Raw genomic sequence first — 10,158 nt, forward strand, 5'->3', positions numbered from 1 at the left:
TCATTACAAGAAAAATCTCAAAATTGTTGAAATAAGAGAGAAATTAATACGGAATGAAAATTGGACCAAATAAAATGCTAAATAAGTTGACTGACATAAAAAATTAATTAAATTTTGAAGAATTTAGTAAATCCTGATCTAGAATTTATTCAAATTTCAACTAAAATCACTGTCGAAAGTTACTGTAACTTGTACGTAAAAATACTGTACGGGTATAAATTATTTTTGGATTAGAAGCTGCAGTTTGAAAAACTTCGAAATGATAATTATTGCATTGGAATCGACTTTGATTTTGAGAAGTAGAGATTTGGAATAATCGTGACCGCAAGAAATTGATTTTCCAAAAATTTCACCGACATCGTATATACTTTTCAAATATGAAGGCTGGGAAGTCAGGTTTTTTCTGAAAATTCAACGCTGTCAGTGATTTTCCATTTCTTTGTTTTATTTTATTGTTGAAAATTAACTTAGAGATTTAATACCTATAATCCTAATAACATTCGGAATTTTCCATATCCAATTCCTGGGTAATTGAGGATTTTGTAAAAATGTTAAGTATAATTAAAATCGTATTAATCACGTGACTTCGAAATTCTCGAGCATCGATTTTTGATCGCAGCAGGCTTACATCTCGCATCCTGTTTCTCCTCTCCGGTATTTTTGGTCAGGTTTTTCCCCAGCTGGCTCCCGGGCTTTCGTTTCACCTCTTATACATTTCACTCTTCGCTGTATTTTCGCTCTTTAGGGCTTTTTAGGGGGTTGGCTTTTAGCGGGCTGTCCGAGAGCGTCAGTGTCTCTAAACTGGAGGAGGTAGAAGAGCCGGAGATCCTCGTCCACTCTCTCGCTCCTCGGAGTGCCTCTCGGCGTCCCTCGTCATGCAACGACGCCCATCACCCTCAGGATACGCCGTTTACATCCTCCTCCACCCCGGGACACATAATCGTGCCCGGCAGAAAATTCGTCCAGAGTCCGAAGCTCGAAGCGATCCTTTCCTCCCGATCAAACATGATCGTAAATCACTGCCGCGGACGTTTTCAATTATCATCGCGATAGTGTGACATGTGAGAAAAACCGCGACGAATAGAAATTACAAAAGTGAAAAATATTTTCGCTGGTCTTCTCCTCGCATCCAAATCAACATTTTTCCAAATAATTTATGACGTTCGTGAAATTTTCATTCTCTTCCAATATTTTCAACAACCTTTCATGCCTTGAATTGATCATTTCCATTGGATAAAATTTTCCATTTCGATGTACTCAATTAGTAACCACCATTAAATGCCGGGAATTAAATCGGACAATAATTCTTTCGATCATACAAAATTCCCCGAATTCTCAGCCAGAAATTCCATCATACCGACCGGCGCACGCCATACTTTTAAAACTTTCATCCTCTGGTCGTCATTCGTTATTCACCACAATAGGGATCCTGCAGAGGATGGAGTAAAGATCCTGACCGTATCTCTTGTCTTGATGGTAGCGGGGGGTCAGCCATTGTTCACTCTTCTTGTCACGAGATTAATTCACTCTGTATATTTTCATTCCCCCATTCTTTCGGTTCCGTTTTCCACACCCTCCCCCTCCCTCTGTCTTTCTCTCTCCTTCGCTTTATTCTTCCCTCACAACGAAGTTACGAGCGAAGGTAGAAAAAAAAAAAGCACGAATGAGGAGGAAGGGGAGGGGGGATATTTGCGATCATCCTAGCCGTAGATATCAAGCTGGCGTTAAGGGGAGTTTCCTACATCCGGCACCCGCCGAAACGACCTTATAGTAGTTCCGGTCCCCCCATAAACGGGGTGGCTGTTCCCCCTTTCTTCCCTGCCTGGGTAGCGTCAAAGCTTCTCTTAAACAACGCGTTTCTGCTGGACCGAAAGGCGAGCCCCATTCACCCGGCCGAGTGTCTATTGCCGTTTAACGTCCTCTTTCGCTGTATCCCACCGGCAGGCAACCTCTTCAAGGATATATTTATGGTCCGTGAGAAAGAGAGGCGAGAGGGCCAAACGTCCCTCGCATGCTTCGCTACATCTACACGATCTTTAAAGAAGAAAAAAAGGAGGAGGAGAAGAAGGTTACGAGAAAGGGTAACAATATGGGAATAAGAAAATATATGAACAAGCGGAAGTAGGGAAGGAGACAAATTTCTTCCCGGGGTGCATACAATTCTGACATTCAAAATACACGTCTCGGATCCGTTCGTCATTGTTATTAACACCCACGTTACCCCCCATTGAGATTCGAGTGTCATACTCGAGCGTGAGACAAGTTATGAAGTTTAACCTCACTAAGGCTTGTCATGTGTTTTAAGGAACGATGAGCTTTCTCGTGTTACTAACTGTCAAAAAGTATAAATGATGAGTTTTCTTTGGTCAAACAATCGGCGTTGATTATTGATCGGGAAGTAAGTGGAGATTTCAGAATATACGGAAAATTATTTGAAACACTGTGAAGTGAACGAAGTGGTCTGTTCGGTTCTTAAATTCCATGCATTGAATTTATAGTCGAAGCCTTTTGAAATCCCTTGAATGATAATGTTTTTCGAGAACTTTTGGAGCGTGTACTATATAAGAGTCATTCAAAGTTACTTGAAGCCCTTTAGTTGTGTCGGGATTTGATCTCGAAGTTGAATGAACCATGTGAAAAGGATATTGAGGCTTGAAACGACGTTCGGACATCGGTATAAAACTCGACTCAAGGAGTTCAATAAGGGTCGAACAGAAGCGGGGGTTGAAGAAATTTAAGTTTGGACGAGTAGACGTGTTGGTACTAAAAGCAAGTAAAAAAAGAGACGGTTGGTAAAAGTAAAAGTACGGATGGATACAAGCTTCGTGGTAACCCGAGTCGGGCAATAAACCCACCCTTCCTCCTTCTCCTCTTCTTCTTCTTCTTCTTCTTCTTCTTCTTCTTCTTCTTCTTCTTCTTCTTCTTCTTATACCTACTGCTTCCCCATTTTCCGCGGCTTGCCGCCATCGCCGAAAGATCGTAATCTGTTTTTAGTCCGTTTCAATCACGTTATATATACCCTTAGAGCCACTTCCTCCTACTCCTTCTTCAGGACTACTTCCGCCACTCGCGAACGACTCCTTATTCTCCCCGCGGTGATGCTAATTTTAAAAAATTCATCGCCAAATGCGAAATCAATATTGACTAAAGCCAGCTTCTCCCTCTCCCTCTCCCTCTCCCTCTCTCCCTCCTCAGCTTCCTTCTTCTTCTCTCTCCTCTCACCCTCTCACCCTCTATTCGCCCCACGTTAATGCTAGAGTTCAAACAGTACGGACTCCTTCATTCGACCCACTCATGACGGTTTCTCTGTTCTTACCTATGACCTCTTCTTCTCACCATCCATCCACCCACGTCTGCTTCACTTTTACTTACTATTCACACGTGAATTTTCAGTTATTCTAAGCCTGTCCGAATGATTTTCCATAATTAATTACTGCGCTAAAAATCGACCACGAGTCTTCGAAAAATCTTTGGCCATGATCGTGAGATCACATTTAGTGGGTTCTACCGTAGCTTGATTCTTGATTAATCGCGATGCTGAGTGATGTTAGAATCATTACAAATTACTTGGCATGTTTTTAAGCCACTTTGTAACGGTTTATATCTCCTAAAAATAAAACCAAAATAAGAACTGTAGAACGGATTTGACTAGCGGTGTGTCACGTGATGGGTATCAACCAATGATGGGTATCTTCTCAAAGACGAATATCGGCTCGTTAATCCAGGAACGTCTCCGTTCCGCTCTCTCGTCACTCACCTCTCGTTGGAACAACATCTTTTGAGTGTTCGTCTACCAGTTTCCACGTTCTTTTACTTTTATTATGACTATGAAAGTAATCTACCCGAATTTATCAGATAAATAACATTTATTCAACGAAGTTCAAGTAAAACTACGAATCAAGAAGAATTTTACATTTAAAATAATAAAATTTCATCAAGATTAAATTGGAAATCCATGATACAACGGGCGTTTAGCCATTAAGAACCTTCGACAGAACTGAGCTTCAAAATATAAAAGATCAGTAATCGACACGCTGGTGAAAATAGAAGAACATTTAAAACACAACAAATTAATTGATAAATTTTGTGATTGAGAGTAAAGATAATTGAAAACTATATACAAATTGATAATTTGAGAAACGAGAGATAATCGATAAAAATTCCCTTAGTTGGATAAAGACATTTTTACATTTACATTTTATACACGAGAAAACGATTTACACATGCACAATTTTATATTTACATACGTTTTATTATATACAATTTGTGTTGAATGAATGAATGAGCGAGCGGATGGATGAATGAGTTTATAACGTCACAAATTAAATTGACTAGATGATCGTAAACCCAAATGAATGAAAATTTATCATTTTTCAATTTCATGACATAATACTTGTATGTTATATATATATATATATTTTTTTTTTCACCTTGAATTTGATTCATAAATTCAAATCAATATTACAACTTGAAACAGAGTCAAATAAATTCGAGTCACTCGATTAGAGTTTAAGTGACTGAATACATCACTTCCACCGAATATAAATAGCTTTACATAATACTTTGAAGTTGAACCTTGTATTTGAATCATTGATTATTCGTCGTGCTTCTGAAAATAACGAGTACAGTGTCTTTGAAATCGTTTATTCCTTACGAAATCCCGCTTCTCCAGGACATCGACAAATGTTTTTCCATCTCCACTCTCCCCTCTTCCATTCTTTCGCGTCTGTAAATCAAAATGAATTTCGGTATTATCTTCCGCGTGGATGAAAATCAAAAATTTTCAAATTCCAGTGTGAATTTATGCTCTTCAGCTTCCACGACCAAACCATGCATGTACACATTCCACCTGCGAAAAAACCGTCTGACTCGAAGGTGCCACAAGGGCGAGTAAAAAAGAGTTGGAGAAAAAACAAAAAAAACAAAAAAAAAGAAAATGATTAGGAGACAAAGAAGAGATCAGGGAAAGAGGATCGGTGAGCCAGGGAGAAAAAAGAGATACGGGAACAATTGAATCAAGCGTAGATTTGCCGGAACTGTCCTTCACTCGGATTTATCTTTGCTGTCAGTCTGCAGAGTTCGAGGTCCTGTCCACTTAGCTCCCTCCCCCCAACCCTTCGCTATCCTTCTTTTCTCACCTTTCCGTTTTTCTCTTTCTCTCTCTCTCCTTTTTCTTCTGATTGGTCTCTGTTCCCGCACCTTGTACTATATATATATATACTTCGACGTCCAAGGGTGGGGGGTGGAACGGGGTCTGAAGGGGGTCGTGGCGGTTTGGTCTTCTCCACATTTATCAAACCTTTATTTAACACCCGGAAAAACGACCTCTATTTCATCCGACAATAGCTCGGCGAGTTCGTTCGGCCCGCCATGCGCCAGCTATTCGCGACGCCGAGACGTCGACGGACGCTCTTTTCCGCCGGGAGCACCGTCCGGGCTAGATAGAATTCTATGAGAACCGAGATAAGGTTGTCTCAATGCGAGAAATGAGGCAAGATGTAATAAAAGAAAAGGAGCTCAGTTCAGCCGAGAAGAACCCGCGGACGGAGGGAAAGAAGGAAATTCTGACACCTTTTCACCTCACGTGCCTCGCACAGGTGTAATCATTTCGGATGATCCCAGATTGGAAACGCCTCGTTATACAGAATTCCTGATCTTTCTTTCTTCTTTTTCGTTTTTTTTTGTTGTTGTTATTATTACTCTCGTTCGTCGGGATTTTTTACGTTTTTTTCGAAGATACGGAAACTTGCAACTTGTCAATTAGCTTCGATACTTGAAGACTATACGGTGTTCGGAGAAGAGAAAGTAACGGTGTTCAAAAAGTTAGGTACATGAGGTTGGTTCATCTTTGTCTGATTCGAATGAACTCACACGATCTTAATTAAATGACTTACAATTAGCCGTTACTTTAATTGATGTGACTTGAAATGGAAACACTGTAACGAAAACTCAGAAGAACTAGCCTAATTCGTTGATCATCAATCTTCAATTTCTTCTGTTTCTCAATTTTTCCACATACCAACACATTTTCGAGCTAAGAGTACACCCTATAAATCATGATTCGAGTAATTTCGCGCGTCTTACAATAAGACCAGTTCGAAGTAGTTTCATGTAACTTGAAGGCAATCTTCCAAGAAGTATTCATCTGGATCCAAAACCGACTAACCCTTCAGTAAGTAGCCGAAGAATTCCTCGAATTTCTGAATCCCTTCGGGCAGTGACTACCCGGCGTACCTACGAAGTTCGGGAGGCGAAGAAGATGGACGAAGATGGACGAAGGGGGTTGGAAGTCGGGGAAAAGTGAGAGGCTTGCCGTTCCAATTTCCCTTCACTAAATTTCGCATTCCCTTCGCATTCCAAGCATTGACCTTCCCTTCACTCTCAGACCGCAGGATTGGGCGGTGAGGCGGCGTTGGAGCCTCCTGCACCGATACAAACAACCCAGGACCTGGTCCCGAGTCCTGGTCCTTCAGGGTCCAGTAATTGGAAGCTTAGTAAGTCCGGCTGGCCGGGCAGCGCGACGTTCGCTTCTCTTCTCTTCTCTTCTCTCTTGGCACCTTCCTCGGGACCTAATAATTTCAGCTAAGCTCCGGGTGATAAATAGGCCTCTGAGTTCCATGTCCGGAGGGAATTCTAGTCGCGTACCAAGCAGTCAGACGCGATACACTGCCTCTGTATTTTACACGCAGTTTGTACGATTGGACGACCAGAGAAAATATACATTCGAATAAGAATGTTTGCCGATTAGAAAAACTGTTTGTTCGAAAGAAATGAATGTATTGTTTTTATTGGATTATTTAATCACTATAGTACCTAGAATAACGTGTCTTTAAAATCATGGGTTCAAAAACGAATCGACGTGGAAAGTGCCGGAAATAAAGTATAAACATAAACTTTGCGGCCCATGCGTCGAAACCTGAAGCCCTTAACGATATTAGACAAGTAAAAACGGTTCTTCCTCACACATTTAAAATACAAGACAAAGTAAAGATCAAATTCAATACGTTTGATATTATTTTTAATCACATTTCCAATAGTTTTGTGATAACTTTTCATAAAATTTTGTTCTTCTTGTTCTGGAACACATTATTTACACATGTGAGTATCTTTTATACTGAACATAATTCTCGCCTGGAGTGATTTTGAAATTGAAAATAAATCTATAGAAAACTAAACAAAAATAGTCGCTCTTCTTTAAAATACAGGAAATTTTGTGCAGGACGTTGAATCGAGTTTCATGCCCCACGTTTCGTTCAAGAGTAGGGACGTGAAAAACTGTCAACCAATTTTCACCCTTTTATATCCTCGAATCGACAACGTGGTTCCATTATGCGTTGGACCGAGTATAATTGAGCCGTTCCAGATTGTAAAACTGGCATTAAACTGAGGTTTTATTGTCGGTTTCCAGATACCCACTCGTCATTCGCTGCTCATGCTGATATCCATTATCCACTTTTCATCATTTCCGAAAACATTACGTTGGATATTTAGCAACCTATAATCTCCGCGAGATAACTTTGATCTTTACTTCGAATACGATTTAAAATTCATTAAAAACTAGGTGATAGTAAAATTTTCAACGGTCTGTTGAATTCTCAATTCAAATTTAATTAGGATTAGAATTACAGTATTCACTTCGAGATGCTAGCAACAATTACAATTCCCATCGTTTTTTCATGAGGAAATTTAGTTACTTTTAGTGATTAGAGTTGAATTAAAATTTAATTAAAATTTCTACCTAATTTCGCTGAACATTGAGTTTTCAATTGAAAATAAATCTTCAGTTTTGCTCAAAGAATTCATTCGCCAATTCAAATTAAAGATCGAATCCTTACCAATCAAGACTTCAATTACAGACTTTAAAAATTCCTCAGGAATCACCAAATAATTGAACCAAAACTTTGACATCTCGATGAATTAATTTTTGCAAACTGTAAACGAGTAAAGCCTTGTTCTCGTTCGTTCATTACGACTATAATAATGCATAACCCGGGGTTATTAACGAGTGTTATCACGAGGCGTGTGCCGAGTTACCGGATTTCACTGCAACTGCAGATCAAGCCGCATAATACACGGGAACGCAAACGCAAACACGAAGAGCTAGGGGGGCAAATACGAGCAGCCTCGTGGGGTGGAGAGGAAGGGGGGGGGGGAGGGATCATGCATCGGGCAAGCTGCGTCTAATTCTGATTTAGATTCACCGCGTAGTAGCTGCGGATAGGCCATGCAGAGGTGGCCGTGTTCCCGGCGGTCCAGGAGCAGCGCGTGTCCTGCAAACCGGGTCCCGCATCCCGTTCAGGAAGCGGCCATAATTTAGCCTCAGTCCGGGTTAATCGTTGTAATTCCTTGATTTAATACCGAGTCACCGCGAATATCCCCACGTCCGCCTCACCGCCGGCTGAATAATCGTTACTTTTCAGATCACGCTCATGCCCAATGGATGCCCGGCTTGTCTACGACCTGTTCCATCCCCTCCCATCCCTTTTCCAACAGCCCTCCGATCATCGGGGAAAACGGCAATGACGAATCGCGCAAATAATCACGCCTTGTGGAAAAAAGTTTTCACTTGTCGTTTGGAAATTTTAGCGAAATATTTTTTTTGGTATCGATTGGGATTGGGAGTTTGGATATTGATTGAATTGTGATTCGCAAATTTTCGACCAGGAAATGTTTTTTATTTCTTTATTGTGACATTGAATCTGGATTTTTAGTTACTACACTTTTTACTTGGTCAATTTATTGGTGCACTCATATCAGAGTGCGAATGATTGTTATCAAGTTACTAAATTTTCTGGTTACGCGTGGAAAAACTCATTTTCATTCTGTGCGCAGAACTGTTTATTTTTTTTCTGATAAAAAAAAAGGCAACAGTTGAGAGAGAGAAATTTTATTTACACAATTATTTTTCTGCATACTATGAATGCTGGGAACGTTGAATTTGCTTAGAAATAATGAAAAATTGACAGGAAATAAATGTAACATTCTTAGGCAAGTCGCTGCAGTTCTTGGCGAATATTTTTTGTTAAATTTAGAACTGCAAATTTCACTGGCACTCAAAATTAAAAAAAATCACGTAATATGGATGTACAAACCTTGAGAGAAGTCTTGCGGTGACTTCAAAATCAAAAAAACTGACGTCGATAATCAGAATCGCGAAGGAGATTGCATTAATTAATCGATCCGAAGTCAATTAAAATCAAATTTCCAGTATTCAATTTATAAGTAGTTATAATTGTATTTGCAGCGTAATGTGAAAAATTTTCGAGCACGTAATATGCCTACAAATAAGTAAGGAGAAGAAAAACAAGTTCAAGTGGGCAGAAAATAACAGAAAACATTTATTTTCTCTTGACGTAAGAAAAAAAAAAAAGAGGAAATGGAATATGGAGTAAAAATGGAGTAACAAAAGAGTCAGTCGAGCGTGTTTCTGCACAACCAGCTGCCCGAACCACGTTATGCGAATTATTATTCCGTTGGTCCACCATCGCAAATTTTTCCTCGAATCGAGCAGCCAGAGGGCAGGAAAACTTTCCTTCAACTTCGCGTTAAGCGGGATTCGCGAATCGCGGAAACTCTCAACCGAGCAGCAGAGTCTATTTGAAATTTTTCCGCTCTCCCTCTCTAAGCTGCACTCTCTCTCGGAATTCCTGCTTTTGCTATTGCTGTTGTTGTTACTCGTCGTCATCCCATCGAGCTTTGATTCGATTATTTATGAAAAGCACTGCGCCGTTAGCATAACTTCACGGAGATTTCCAGATTTTGGTGAAACGCTTTTCCACTCATGCATGGCTTCATACGTATAATCGAGTGCTCAACGAATGTCGACGATTAACGAATAACGAAAATTAAAATGAAAATGAAAATTTGCCCTATAAATTATTCGCGAAAAATTGTATGAGAAAAAGTTTTCCACATTAATTAATTTACGGTAAAATTGACTCTCCTGATTTCATCTGAATTACCGATTTTATACGAATTTTTACCTCGAATTTTTCTTATCTTTCGTTGACTATTTTCCAATTTTTCCTTGACGAATTTTCCAGTAAAGAGAAACAAGGTTTTTCCACTCATGAAATAAAAAAATTATCGTAATACCGCAGAAAAAATTCTCTTACTTCGTTGACAAAGGGGAGATAATCGTGTTGCATGGAAAAAATC

The sequence above is a fragment of the Diprion similis genome, chromosome 13 (assembly GCF_021155765.1).
Source record: "Diprion similis isolate iyDipSimi1 chromosome 13, iyDipSimi1.1, whole genome shotgun sequence".
Classification (NCBI taxonomy): Eukaryota; Metazoa; Arthropoda; class Insecta; order Hymenoptera; family Diprionidae; genus Diprion; species Diprion similis.